Source organism: Bos taurus, chromosome 14 (genome assembly GCF_002263795.3).
Source record: "Bos taurus isolate L1 Dominette 01449 registration number 42190680 breed Hereford chromosome 14, ARS-UCD2.0, whole genome shotgun sequence".
NCBI lineage: Eukaryota > Metazoa > Chordata > Mammalia > Artiodactyla > Bovidae > Bos > Bos taurus.
In genome coordinates, this window is record NC_037341.1 from 4,387,289 (window position 1) to 4,401,504 (window position 14,216).

The window sequence follows — 14,216 nt, forward strand, 5'->3', positions numbered from 1 at the left end:
TAGTCTTTAATTCAGGAGGGCAACTCCCGAGGCGAAGACTGAGCATGCTCGCGGCCAGAACTGGCTGGCGGGAGCCGGTGGGCTTCGGGTCTCGAGCTGCTTGCGCCCCCTTACACGGGCCGGGCGGGCGGGCGGGCGGGGTCTGGCTCCTGGGCATCCGGCCCGGCCCGCGGGCTCCCGTCGCCGACTGGCGGCGGAGAGGGCCGAGGCTGGGGAAAGGGGGCGCCGCGCCTCCGCGCCCGACGCGCAGCCTCGGGGCGGTGCGCAGGGCTGCGGGGAACCGGGCCAGTCGTCGGCGGCAGGAACGGCTCTCCAGGCCGCGAGGGCGCGCTGCGCGCCGGGTGCCGGGGTCTGGCCGCGTCCCGGCGAGGGAAGGGGAGAAGCGAGGGCGCGGAGGTGAGCGAAGCCAGCGGGCGAGAGCCGAGAGCGCGGGCGCTCGGTCCTTTTTTGCCTTTTCGCAGTGGTGGCGGCGGGTCCTTTTCGCCAGCGTTGGCAGCCTTGCCACCCGGCCCCGCTTCACCGGGGCTGCCCCGGAAGAGGCCGCGGCCGGGCAGCTGTTGCGCCGAGAGGGGGGCAGTTGCGGAGTTCCATAACCATAGCAACCTCATCAGCACCACGGCGGCGGCAGCGGCGGCGGCGAGGGCAGCAGCCTCTCGCTCCTCCTCCAGGCAGCCTTGCTGCGGGGACCCGAGACCCAGCTCGCAGGTGCCCGGACTCCGCGGTCCTCCCATTGCCGCTGCAAGTGTTGGCGACTGAAAGAGGCGGAAAGAGCTGAGTGAGGGACCGAGGAGCTGGTGGCCCCGGAGGTGAGAGAGGGGAGCCCTGCAGTGGGAAGACAGGTAGGTGAGAGCGCTCCAGGCTCGGCAGCTGCAAAACTCTGTCCTCTGTGGCAGTGACGTTTCTGGAAGCGTGGTTGCTAGTTGGATGCCTTTCTTACTTAACAGGGATTCCGCCGCCGCGAAATGTGCTTTATCTCCTTCTGTCTCCACCAGTCTCTGTCTTCTAGTCTGAGGGCACATCTGGACACGTCTTGAGAGGGTACAAGGGGCAATCTGATGTGACTTGGTGGGGAGACGCTGGGTTAATGAGGTGATCCCCACGGAAGTCCCAGGTGGAGGCTGAGAGGGCACATCCCGACCCTTCTGCAGGCAGGTTCTCGGAGCCCTTGACCCAGAGCAGGCTGGGGGGAGGACCATGTTGGGAAGAACTGAGGCAGGGATAGTGATTCTCTGTGGTCCAGGCTGACCCTGTGGCTTGGCCAGGGGCAAGGGTGGGTGGTATTTGACACGGAAAGGGAGCAGAGCGCTCACCAGGTCTTGTTTTGTAAAGTCAGTTTCAAGCCTAGCAACTGGAAGGGATATTTAGACAAGGGGGAGTGGTAACTGTTACCATCTTTGGACCCAGGGTATCCCTGAAGTTTATCACATGATTGCCTTTGGCCATAACCGGTGGAGTGGGAATAGATATAAAATTATAAATGAACGGTCAAAAATTTCCCTCTTTTTTTCCCCTTAACTCATGTCTAGCCGTCCTTACAACTATTGTCAGCAAAATAAGACTTTCAGGGATTACAATAATACTCTTTGTCCCCTTGGCCAAAGAGGACACCAGCCGTGGGCAAACTATTTCACTTTCAAACAGCTAGAAAATTCAGCTTCAGTTCTCTGTTTGAACTACGGAGGCATTGTTTTTCCATCAGGTTCTGCTGTTCCTGATATTAGGGGATGTGTCAGAGCTGAGAGGCACCAGTGCTATTCTCAGAGGATGGACTGTTAACCTTGTCTGGAGACCAGAGAGAGGGGCAAAGGTTTGGGCATGATTCCAAACCCAGCTCAGCAGGGGTCAGGGCTCCAGAAGACTGTAGAGGAGGGAGATGAAGTTGGGTGAATAATTTGGGTCTAACGTCTCTTTTGCATATGGGTAAGTGGGTCTCTGGGTAATTTCTGAGATGGGCAGCCATTGACTTTTACAGGCTCTGTCTTTATACTCGGGCTTCTGGGGATAGTGATAAGTCCCAGTTAAAAGGCCATGTTCTTTAATTGGGCTTTTAATTTATGCTGTAGTTATGTTGCCTGTGGGGTTGTGACTTGACCAGCCTTTCATTTGGGATTTCTGTCTTAATGAGAATGATATTACTGTATTCCAGGCAGATGGTGAGGTGTAGAGAAAAGAGGACATGATTTGGGAGCCAGGAAACATTGATAGGAGCCTTGATTTCTTCATACACTTGCTGTGTGACCTTGAATTTCCCCACCTCACTGAGACTCCCTTGTCTCATCTGTGGAATGGGGATGCTAACAGTTCTTGATGCTTGCCAGGCTCTTGAGACAGTCAGGTGGGATGATGGGGAGGGTGGATGGGGAAGAACTTTTCAAAACCTAATGTCTCGTGCAAATAAAAGGAATTATCATTGTTTTCTAAAGAAACTCCCTTTCTCAGGTCATTTAATGCGCTTCAGCTATGAACAAGGAGTAGAAATATCGGTCAGTGACTCACAGCTGAAACCCTGTAGTCTGGTCCAAGATACACTCAGGGAAATATAAAGAGGGCTTTATCAGAGGAAACACAGCATGTCATCCTTGCCTGCAGATGTTGAAGGTCAAGGGCTTTGGCATCAAATGCAGTACTTATCTAGTTTGGGAACACTGAGGTTTGCTCTCCGCAGGGCTGGACTAGGCATTTTCCCCTGTGAACAGCGGTTTGCACATGGTGGGGACTCATTTCAGTGCTGCTTAGATGGATTCGTTGGACGCACATTGTGAGCTCGTTGGGGCAAAGTTCACCTTCACCCAGCTGTGCTCTGTAATGCCAGGTGTTTACCAAATCTTCGCCAGTTTGAAGGCTTATAGCTTGATGGCATGGCTGGACTGTCTTATACCATTCTCTGCTCTTTTCTAACCCTGAGATTGCTCACGCTGGTCTCTCTGCCTCAAATGGACCATTTCTCATTTCCTTTTTCTGTTCACGACACAACTCAAATGCCCCTTCCTCCAGGAAGCCTTTCTGGACTCTCCCCTGTGCTCCCACAGCACTTTGGACCTGCTCTGTGACAGCCTGTGCTGTGTCATGTTGTCGCTTGCATTTGTCACTCTGCTTCTAGATTCCATGCTTCCTGTGGGCAGGATCTGGGTTCTATTGTATCCCAATTGTGGTCCCTGCACCTGGCACAGCCGCTGTCGTGACAGATGGTTGTTGAAGGCGTGCACAAGTCTTACCTGCAGCATGACCGCCAGCCCCAGAAGAGGCTGCACAAAGGCTGACCGAGCTGCCTTCCTCAGTCTCAGTCTGTGCAGTAAGCCTGAAGGATGCTTGCTGGGTTGTTGTGCGTTATTTAGGGTCAACCCACTGAAGCAGAGTTTAGGCGAACAAAAACACATATTTTGTCTTAAAAATGCTCATATCTTTTTGAGCGGGTACTTTAGAATAACGGTAATCTGGTGTTGAATGGCCTTCCTATAGCATTTGCTGGAAACATCTGATGGCGTATTTTAAACTGAAAATGTACTTCTCTCCATTCAATATCTTTCCTTGATTTCAGCTCCAGTGTAATGGAAAAGCACATAGGCTGGATCAGGAAGGCCTAGATTTGAATCCTGGTACTAAGAGGACCCGGGACAAAGACTCATGGCCTTCCTGTTCTCTCATTTGTGAAATATGGTGATCCCTGTATCTCGAAGACGCCAAGCGCTAGGGATGAATGGGAAGCTGTGCAGTGAAAAACAATCCCAGTACCTTATTTCTTTTCATTTTTTTTGGTCCTAGAAAATGAGCAAAATCTCTGTGTCTGATTACACAACGTAAGACAAAGTGAGCTGGAAACACTGACTCTTACACTTGTTAGCTCTCTGTGACCTTCAGTGCCTCGCTTTGTCCCCTCAGCCATCTGCCTTGTCTCTGTACTGTTATAATGGCAGCTACCTTTCATGACGGGTTGGCAAGGCATACGTTATAAGAAAAGTGACATGCCTGGCACGTAATTCACGATATCTGTAATTTCCAAATGACAGATGTAATTGCCCATAATAGAAGTTCCAACTTTTTTGAGAAATGTCCCCAAATGCATTCTCTCTCTATGCCTGTGTTTCATTTATCTTTTAGAGGGCGCTGGGGGCAGAGGACAGGCAGGGGTAGAAAAGCTACTAATAGGAGGATGGTGGTTTCTAAGGGCCCTCTTTCCATGTAGGATGCCAGGAAACAGTGGAATAAGCTCAAAGTTTAGATTTGAGTGCTGAGTGCTCATCCCGACTCTGAAGCTAACTGCTCACAGGACTGTCGACCTGGCCTCCTCACCTTTGTGGGCCTCTGTTTATTCATCTATAAACAGTCTGGGTGATTTTGGTGGCCCCATCTTCCTGATTTCAGTGTTCCCATCTGTTAATTAATATTTGTCCTCACCAAGGTTACCTCTGTGGCCCTCTGGCTGTCTTTTGGGTCAAAGCTTGTCACTTGTCCAAATACTACATTTTAATGCACATGGCCTCAGCTGATAAAGAACCTGCCTACAGTGTGGAAAACCTGGGTTCAATCCCCAAGTTAAGAATATCCCCTGGAGGGGGTGGTGTGGCAACCCACTCCAGTATTCTTGCCTGTGGACAAATTTCAGTTCATTAAAAACTGCAAAACCAATCTGTATCATGTACCAAACCAATCTAAAATAAATCTACATGTTTAAAAAAAAAAAAAAAGGGATCTTGCCTGTGGACAAAGTCTACAGTCCTTGGGGATACTTGGGCTACAGTCCATGGGATCGCAAAGAATTGGACATGACTGAGCGACTAAGCACAGCTCATGCCTGTATACCCGCTTCTTCCCCACCATATTTCTCTTTTAGAATTGTCCCGTGGTCATGGGACTTAAGCAAGTATTGAGTGCACCCTACCATCTCTCCTTGTCCCACCCTGCTTCTTATCTGGCCTCAAGTAAGATGGTCTGCTGCTCTGTCCATCCTGGAAGATCTCTTTCATTAAAAATATAAGACATTGTGTGGATGAAACTCTGTCTTACCTGTGAGAGCTGGAGGGGATTCACAGATATCCCTAATATTCGCTGAGCTTCCCAGACTCTGGGTGCTCAGCAACATCAAATATTTCTGTTCAAGCATGAATCATTTCTAGATGGCTGCACACTGATTTCAGGAGCAATTCTCAAGGGAGGTTTTAGCATCACAAGTGAAATTGGCCAGCTGGGCCAAGGCTCTTTCCCATGGCCTTCCACCTCTGATGTGGTTGGACAGGCACTGTGTGTGCCCAGGTCAGGAAATTTGAATCAAGAGCCTGCTGCGTGTGACTCATCACACTGGGGCAGGGGTTTCACCTGTGAGCAAGGCCAAGAGCTGCCCCAGGTATTTGGGGATCAGGCATGGAAACAGAAGAATGAACTAGGCAAGGCTGGGTTCTGGAAAGCAAAGGGGAGAGACATTTGATACATTTCCTGGGAGGGACTGTCAAGAAAGTCTTCACAGAAGAGTGCGTTGTGTTAAGGTGCTTCAGTCATGTCTAACTCTTTGTGACCCCATGGACTATAGCCCACCAGGCTCCCCTGTCCATGGGATGCTCCAGGCAAGAATACTGGAGTGGGTTGCCATGCCCTCCTTCAGGGGATCTTCCCAACCCAGGGATCCAACCCTCATCTCTTTTGTCTCCTATATTGACGGGTGGTTTCTTTACCACTCATGCCACCTGGGAAGCCCTCACAGAAGGGAGAGGGCCTAAAAGAAATCTACAGAAATTTCCAAGTGGGGGGAGGGGCCCTCAGTAGGAGGTAACGTGTAAAGCCGTGGAGGCTGGGGGTAGTGAAGAAGTGATATGAATGGGCAAGGCTGGAACACAAGTAAAGCGGTGTCTGTTGAGGCTGGGGACAGAAGAGGGGCACGTCTTGGCGAGTCTTTTGAGGCCAGCCAAGGAGCTTGTCCTCTAACCTGAAGGTCTTGGGAAACATGGAGAGGTTTAGAAGTGGACCGACAACTCTCCCTAGCTTCAGAATAGAGTTTAGAGTCAAGAAGATGGTTCAAGCCAGAAAATATGATGGCCTCTCTGGAGACTTTTCAGATAAGAGTCTTGAATTTAGGACTTCCCTCATGGTCCGGTGGATAGGACTTCCTATTTTCAAGACAGGATTGATCCCTGGTTGGGGAACTGGGATTCCACATGCCACTGGGTGCCATCAGAAAAAAAAAGTCTTGAATTCAAGAAGGGGAATTAAGATGAAGAGAAGTGATGGATAGGGGATAGTGAGAGCAGGAATCCTAATGAGGGAGAGATGGAGAGGGGTCAGTTGAATGAACAAGCTACTTCCTTTGTCATAAAAATATCAGAGGAACACTGTAAGGCCTTTTGACCTTGAATGTGGGTCAATAGGAGGGAGGGATCATGGGCGACACTCAGAGGTTTCTTTACATCTTTAGTGCACCCAGCACCTTCATCTGTCACCTGAACGAACACAAGAGCCTCTAAATGGGCATCTCTGCTCCATATGTGCACCTTCACTATACTCTGCACAGGGCAGCTAGAGAGATCTTTGAGAGACTAAAATCAGATGTGATGAGAACACTTATTATCCCCCATCTTAACAAATTTCAAGTGTACAATACAGTATTGTTACCTATAGTCACCATTCTCTGAATTAGCTCTTCAGAGCTTACTCATCTTACAGAACTAAAACTTTGTACCTTTGGCCAAAGGCTTCCCAGGTGGCTCTAGTGGTCAAGAACGCACCTGCAATTCAGGAGACTCAGGTTTGATCCCTGGGTCAGGAATATTCCCTGCAGTAGGAAATGGCAACCCACTCCAGTATTCTTGCCTGGAGAATCACATGGACAGAGGAGCCTGGTGGGCTGCAGTCCATGGGGTCACAAAGAGTTAGACACAACTGAGACGACTTAGCACGCATGCACCTCTGACCAGTGTGTCCCCATATGCCCCTCCCCCAACCGCTGGTGACCACCATTGCACCTGCTGTTTCTGTGAGTTTGACTGTCTGATTTCACCTTTAAATGAGATTGTACACATTTTGATCTATATTGCTTAGCATTATATCCTCCTTTTATGTTGTTACAAATGACAGGGTTTCCTTAATTATTTTAAAGCCTGAGTAACAGTCCACTGTCTGCATCCACATCTTCATTCATTCGTCCACACGTGTGCATTGCTGCTTCTGTGTCTCGGCTGTTGTGAAGAATGCTGCAGTGAGTGTAGGATTGCAGATATCTCTTTGAGATCCTGATTTCAATTCTTTTGGACATACACCCAGAAATGGGATTGCTGAGTCATATGGTAGTTCTATTTTAAATTTCTTAAAGAAACTTTCATGCTGTTTTCCATAATGGCTGTACTGATTTATCTTCCCACCAACAGTGCACCAGAGTTCCCTTTTCTCCACATCCTTGCCAACACTTATCTTTTTTTTTTTTTTTGCGCTATTGAGTTGTCTGAGTTCCTTAGATATTTTGTATATTAACTGTTTATCAGATATATAGCTTCCAAAATTTTCTCCTCTTTTGTAAGTTGCCTTTTTACCCTGCCAATTATTTCCTTGTCTATGCAGAGTTTTTTAGTTTAATGTGGTCTCACTTATTTAATTTTCACTGTTGTTGCCTGTGCTTTTGGTGCTGTATCCAAAAAGTCATTGTGAAGACTTGCATTAGTAACTTTCCCTGCTATGTATCCCTAGGAGATTTTTGGCTTCAAATCTTTTGTTCTCCACTTTGAGTTGATTTTTGTGCAAGGTGTAAGATAAGGGTTTGGTTTTATTCATTTGCATGTGAGTATCCAGTTTTCCCAACACCATTTATCAAAGAGGTTATCCTTTCCTCATTGTGTATTCATGACACCCTTGTCAAAGATTAGTCGACTGTATATGTGTGGGTTTATTTTTGCCCTTTCTATGTGTCTGTTTTTTACCATGACCATGCTGTTTTAATTACTATGGCTTTGTGATGTAATTTGAAACCAGCAAATGTGATGCTTCCAGCTTCATTCAGCAGTGAGAGGATTTTACAATGGGAAATGACAGACATAGATGTGTATTTTGGATTCTGGCTGCAGTAGAGAGAGTGCATGTGAGGGGAGCAAGTCAGGACGTGTAGAGATGTGATTGGAGGTCATCGCAGGAGGTAGTGATGGTCCTGACCATGGTTAAGGTCACAGAGATAAAGAAAGGAGAATAAACTTCAGAAATATTAAGGCAGTTGAACACTGGGAAGTATGGATGACTCAATATACAGTATCTGAAAGTGCAGAATTATCAAGGATGACTCCTAATTTTCTAATGGATTGGCCTTGATGTTGTTCACTGGCCTGGGGACACAGGGGAAGGAAGAGATTTTCAGGGGGAAATGATGACTTCTATTTTGGATAAGTAGATTTTTAGATCTCTGTGGAAACCCATGTATGTTTTATGCAATTTGAGTTATCAGTCAAGCTCAGAAAGGAGTTCTTGACTTGAATCTGAGCTTAGAAGATCATCAGCACATAGATGTTAATTGAGAGCATGGGGGGAGCAGTGATCACCCCAGGGAGTATATAGAATGAGGAAATAAAAGTGTTCTTTTAGACTCACAAGGTCGATAACACCGCCTATTCAACCCATTCAAAAAAAGAAAAAAAAATACAAAACACACATTCTAGAATTTCCTCTTCCCTTAAGGGCTTTTTACTCTGTCTCCATACTGCCGGCTAGGAAGTCAGCCTTGATGTTTCCAGGGCTCTTTCCCCTCATCCAGTCTTTTCTTTATAGAGGTCTCCCTGCACCACCCTAGTCAAATAGCCCCTCAGAGCTTGCTTCATTTTTCTCCATATCACTCATCACTGTATAACTGTTTTAATATTATTGCATATGTATTTGCTTGTTTAATTGATTATCTCCATTGAAGATGGTAAGCTCCGTGGTGCAGGGAGTTTGTCATGTTTATAGCTGCACCAAGTTCCTAGAAGAGATTTCCTGGCACTCAGTGAGCATAGAGCCCATATTCATTAAAGTGCATATAGAGGAATTAATACCAGGAATCTCCAGTAATAGAATAACACTCTTCCAATTAACACAAATACCCACAGTCCTATTTAAGTGCCGTTCCGAGCTCCTGATCATCAGGTGGGGACACTGAAACACTTCCTGGTCCCTTATGCACCCGCTCCCTGCAGGGAACCACCTCCCCTTCCTGTTTTCTCAGCCAACCCTGACAAATATCTTTCAAGTTTCCATTTAAATTAAAAAAAAAAAAAAGGAAAAATTTCTCCCGGTACTGAGATGAAGACAACCTGGGGATGAAGGTAGATGATTCCCACCCACTATGCTCTAGTAAATGCAGAGGTGGGTGTTTTGGCCAGTGAGGTGGGAAACAGCTCTGCTTGAGGCCAGCAAGTATGAGACAGAAGTGCAGCACCCCACTGTTCAACTTAATCTGGAAATAAAAGCAATGTGTTCCTGGACAATGGTTCTTAACCTTCATTACGTTGAGGATCACTTTGAGGATCTGATGAAATCTGCAGTCATTCTCCAAAAAACAAACAAAAAGAAAGAAAGAAACAACACTTTTATCAGAAGGGTTATGGATCCCCTGAAGCCCTTCCTTCCGTGGACCCCAAATAAGAATCTGTGTTCTAGGAGAGGGATGGGGTGGTTTCAAAGCCTACAGACATCCCTTTGTGGGCACCATGGGGTGGTGTTGTTCTCTGTTGATGCCTGAGCGAGTAGGTGCCTAGGTTATACATAAATCAACACGCATTTTAATGAAAGACACTTCCTAGAGCCGGGGGCTGTTTAGAATGTGACTGCCTTGGATCCGTTTGTTTTGGCCTCACCTCATGGCTTGTGGGATTTTAGTTCCCCAACAAGGGATCAAACCCCAACTCTAAGCAGCAAAAGCCTGGAATCCTAACCCCTGGACTTCCAGGGAATTCCCTAGACCTGAGACTGAATCCCAGTCTGACTACAGTGACCAACTTCTCTCTCTCTCTCTCTCTTTTTTTTTTTCTGGGACTGTTCAAGTTTGCAAACTAAGAGTCTGGCATCCTGGGACTACCCTCAGTCCTGGACAAACCTGGTTGGATGGTTATCCTAGTTCTGACATTTGTCAGCCAAGTGACCCCGGACAGTTATGTGGCCTCTGTGGAGTGGTCCCCCCTGCTTCCTGCCTCAGGTTCTGTGACACAGACTTACCTGTCGCATCCCAAGATGGATCTTGTACAGGTGATTGGTTGAGAGGCTGCTCTCAGTGAAAACCTCAGAGGGAGTGAGGAGAGCAGAAATAGGCAGGGAAGAAGGCAGGCGTAGGTGTGGGTGCCTCACCTAAGCTCAGCCGGATCTGCTTTCCATCCTGAAGCAAGCAAGACCATTCTCGTGGAGCCAACTCTGGGGGATCTGTCTACCCAAGTATTTCTGGGGCAGGCAGCTCCTGTCAGCTCAGGAAAGTCCTTTGGAGGACAGAGCAATAATGGGTTATTACCAGCCAACACGGTAACTCAGTGATGGGCACACACGAGCCTGGGGCAGGGGGCAGGGTGAAGCACCAGTAGGTCTACCACATTCTAACTGATGTTTCCACTTCTTCCCATTAGAGCTCCCTCCAAGTCCTCCTTTAAGACAAACAAACCTCCCCATAGCTGCTTCTTGGGGAGCTCACAATGTTCGGTCGCACAACCCTGTGATCCCCTTAGAATGTCTGTTCGCATTAGGCAGTTGTGTAAACATGACTAAAAGGGTCTCCTTAAGCTGTGTAATGCTTGGAGCCCAGGGAGCCCTGCTGTGGGTTCCTTTCCCCATTTAGCCACACCTTCTCCTGCTCATACATTTCTTAAAAACATTAAAAGTTTAGTTCATCATGGATTTTTTTGCATCAATATAATTTTTTTTTTTTTAGGTTTATTTTTGGCTATGCCACACAACATACCAGATCTTAGTTCCCCAACCAGGGATCAAACCCATGCTTCCTGCAGTGGAAGTGCAAGTCTTAACCACTGGACTACCAGGGAAATCTCCCCCTTACTCTTCTCTTAAGAGCATTGTAGGAAAGTTACAGTGGGCTGCCAGCTATGCTGGTGCCTATTGGACTGACCAGTCACAGACTGGTCTTTTGCTCACACATTGCTGTCCAGTCTCCATTCATTCTGGTCCCTGGGTCTTGTTTGCTTCAGCACCTGCCATTATCTTAGATGCCTTCCTAGTCAAGCTGAATGCCCCGATAGCACCTTGGCTTTCAGCTTCTCAGCTTGGATAGCTTTTCTTCTATTCCACTCAGCCATATATTCATTCATGTCTCATACTTGTTATAGACGCACCGAATAATGTATTGAACCTGGCTTCCTCTCTTTGCTTGCTATATTTTACACTTATATATTCAGTATATCAATAGTTCTCTATGCTGTACTGTAAGAGATTGTTGTTTATGCATTCTATATATAATAGTTTACATCTGTTAATCTCAAACTCCCAATTCATCCCTCCCCTGCACACCCCCAGCAACAAGTCTTTTCTCTATGTCTATGAGTCTGTTTCTGTTTTGTAGGGAAGTTCATTTGCATCATATTTCAGATTCCACATATAAGTGATACAATACAGTATTTGTGTTTCTTTTACTTTGCTTCATATGATAATTTCTGTGTGTGCTAAGTCATTTCAGTCATGTCCGACTCTGCAGCCCCATGGATTGTAGCTCACCAGGCTCCTCTGTCCATGGGATTCTCCAGGCTAGAATACTGGAGTGGGTTGCCATTCCCTTCTCCAGGGGATCTTCCCAACCCAGGAATCGAACCAAGGTCTCCCACATTGCTGGAAGATTCTTTAGTGTCTGAGGCACCAGGGAAGTCCAACCCAGGGAATCAAATCAGCATCTCTTTTGTCTCCTGCATTGGGATGCAGGTTCTTTACCACTGGTGCTGCCTGGGAAGCCCCATGACAATCTCTAGGTCCATCCATTATCCCTCTTTTCTAGGAGTTCCCTCCTTATGGGTCTATGGTATGTAATTCCAGCAGCGCTCTCCTGATAACCCTGCCATAACCTCAGCTTCTCTTGAGGATATTGTGTTACATTACCTGCACTGATCTTAGTTTCTTTAACTGTGAAACAACAAAAACAGGCAACTCATAAGAAGACGTTAATGAAAATTGAATTAAAAAATAAAGCAAACTCAACACTGTTGTAATACTTGACATGCTATAGGTGATTAATCAGTGTTTATTGTAAGTAAAGGCTCATTTGTGAACTTTAATGCCATCTCAGAGGGTGGTGAGGGCTTTCCCCATGACTCAGTGGGTAAAGAATCCACCTGCAATGCAGGAGACACAGGAGACTCAGGTTTAGTGCCTGGGCTGGGAGGATCCCTTGGAGGAGGATACGGCAACCCACAGTATTCTTGCCTGGGGAGTCCCATGGATAGAGAAACCTGGTGGCTACATACAGTCCATGGGGTCCCAAAGAGTTGGATACGACTGAGCGACTAAGCACACACACACAGAGAATGGTAAGGTTGGCATCCTGCTGTGAAAACTGAAGAACCTGAATGAGACTCTTGTTTGAATGGAACCTCTCTATGGGGTGGACGAAGGGAAATCCCTTAGGTGGAGCCTTTGGATCCTGAGTGAAGGAACTTGGAGATGTTCAGGCTTGAGGGGTCTTTGAGTGCGTCAAAGCATAATAGCACAAAGCAATAAGTTATGTTCCGAAGTGTGACAGTGAGTCATCAAGGAAGAACTAAATTACAGTCTGTAAACTCTGCTGAAAGAAGGCATGGGAGTATAATTTCTAAAATGAGTTACATTGAAAATTGCTAAAATTAAATATAAAAGTATTTGATATTTAAAGCATTTGGTATAAATCATCTTGAAAATTAATTTCTGGGCACACATCCTCATGGCAGAGGTATTACTACAGGGGAAGAGTGGATGACTGAACGGTGGTTTTTGTGAAACCTTATTGATTTTAAATCAGAATATAAAATGCACCGAAGAATAAATGGCCTTTTTCAGTTTGCTTAGAGGAAATGTTTAAATATAAGATTATCTTTGGAATCTTGTGCCCAAGGTAGAATTCATCAAGCGTGATTTTTTTTTTTTTTAGCGTGCTGACTGGTGTGAACCTTTGGGAGAATAAAATGAATATTAATATAATTGCTTCTGAATATCAGAATGAGATTCCCTTGGCTTTCTCTTTTCCTCTTTCTTTCCAAAAACATGCATGTATTGGAGACAAAAAAAAAAAAAAAAGATCATCAATCCTTTTAAAGTGACAGGCAGATATTGAGTTCTATGTAGTACAGATGAGAGAGACAGGAAGCTGTTTCGGAATACCTTCTCTGTGCTGGTGACTGTCATAAATATTTCCCTGGTGATAGTTTTATTTAATCCTCATGCAGGAGGTGTTACTAGTGATCTTTAAAGCCGGAGAGACGCAGGCACAGAGAGGGGGAAATCACTTGCTGAGTCCCACAGATAGCAAGAGAGGAAGCCTGAATCGTCCCTGAAACTGGCCTGATCCCAAGGCTTATTCCTTTTCAGCCACCCCATAGGCGTCCCTTGTGAAGGGCATTTAAAATTAAGCTATAGATCATAAAAGCAAAGCAAAACAAAAGACCAAAAGTAAAAGCCCAAAACTACTCAGTCAAAATATTTGGCTTTTAACCATGCAGTTGTTTAAACTTGGGAAATGGAATTGAGCTTCTGTTTGACTTGGAATATGAAGAAGATGAGAAGAGGATTTGTTTGATGACCTTTAATACAGGTCTGCTTCCAGCGTCTTTTGATTCTGGATTATGCATGAAAAGGATACAGCATGTTTACTTGAAAAGACACTTCTGGAATTAGCGGCCTTTAAAAAAAAGAAGAAAGAAATCTAGAGAAGTCTGTGTCTTCTTTAATTGTGTAGGTAAGCAGTTTGAATTTTAAGTGTTTGCCTTTCCACTTTATACTTAGTTGACTATCTCCATCCAAAATGAAAGAAAATATGCTTACTGAAACAGCAGATCTGTCTTGCTTTCTTTGTGTGGTTTAATTGCACATCCTCCTGGAAATTTTCATTCAAAATTCAGTGATTAATGTACGTGTCAAAACTTCTGGGATGTTAATTTATACATCTAAACTTTAAATCAATATGTGCTTTAGGATAAATCTCATTTTAAGTTAAAACTGAGGCTGGGTTGGCGCCCAGGGACATATAATGTGAGTCATGGCAGGAATGAAGTGTGCACTGTGCTTGAGGTTTCCTTTGCAGAAAATCTTGGGGTCCT

General features: G+C 46.0%; 1 protein-coding gene across 4 annotated transcripts in view; it reads left to right on the plus strand.

The window, feature by feature from the left end:
* Positions 1-309: 309 nt before the first annotated feature.
* Positions 310-14,216, plus strand: part of FAM135B (family with sequence similarity 135 member B) — a 264,276-nt gene continuing 250,369 nt past the window's right edge. Inside the window, exon 1 of one of the 4 annotated variants that reach the window (XM_059874287.1) lies at positions 310-396. The gene's annotated coding sequence lies outside the window, so the exon portion shown is untranslated. Of the gene's footprint in view, positions 397-481; positions 840-14,216 lie in introns of those variants that run through there. The other 3 variants (XM_059874288.1, XM_059874289.1, NM_001078091.2) reach the window with 3 other exon arrangements.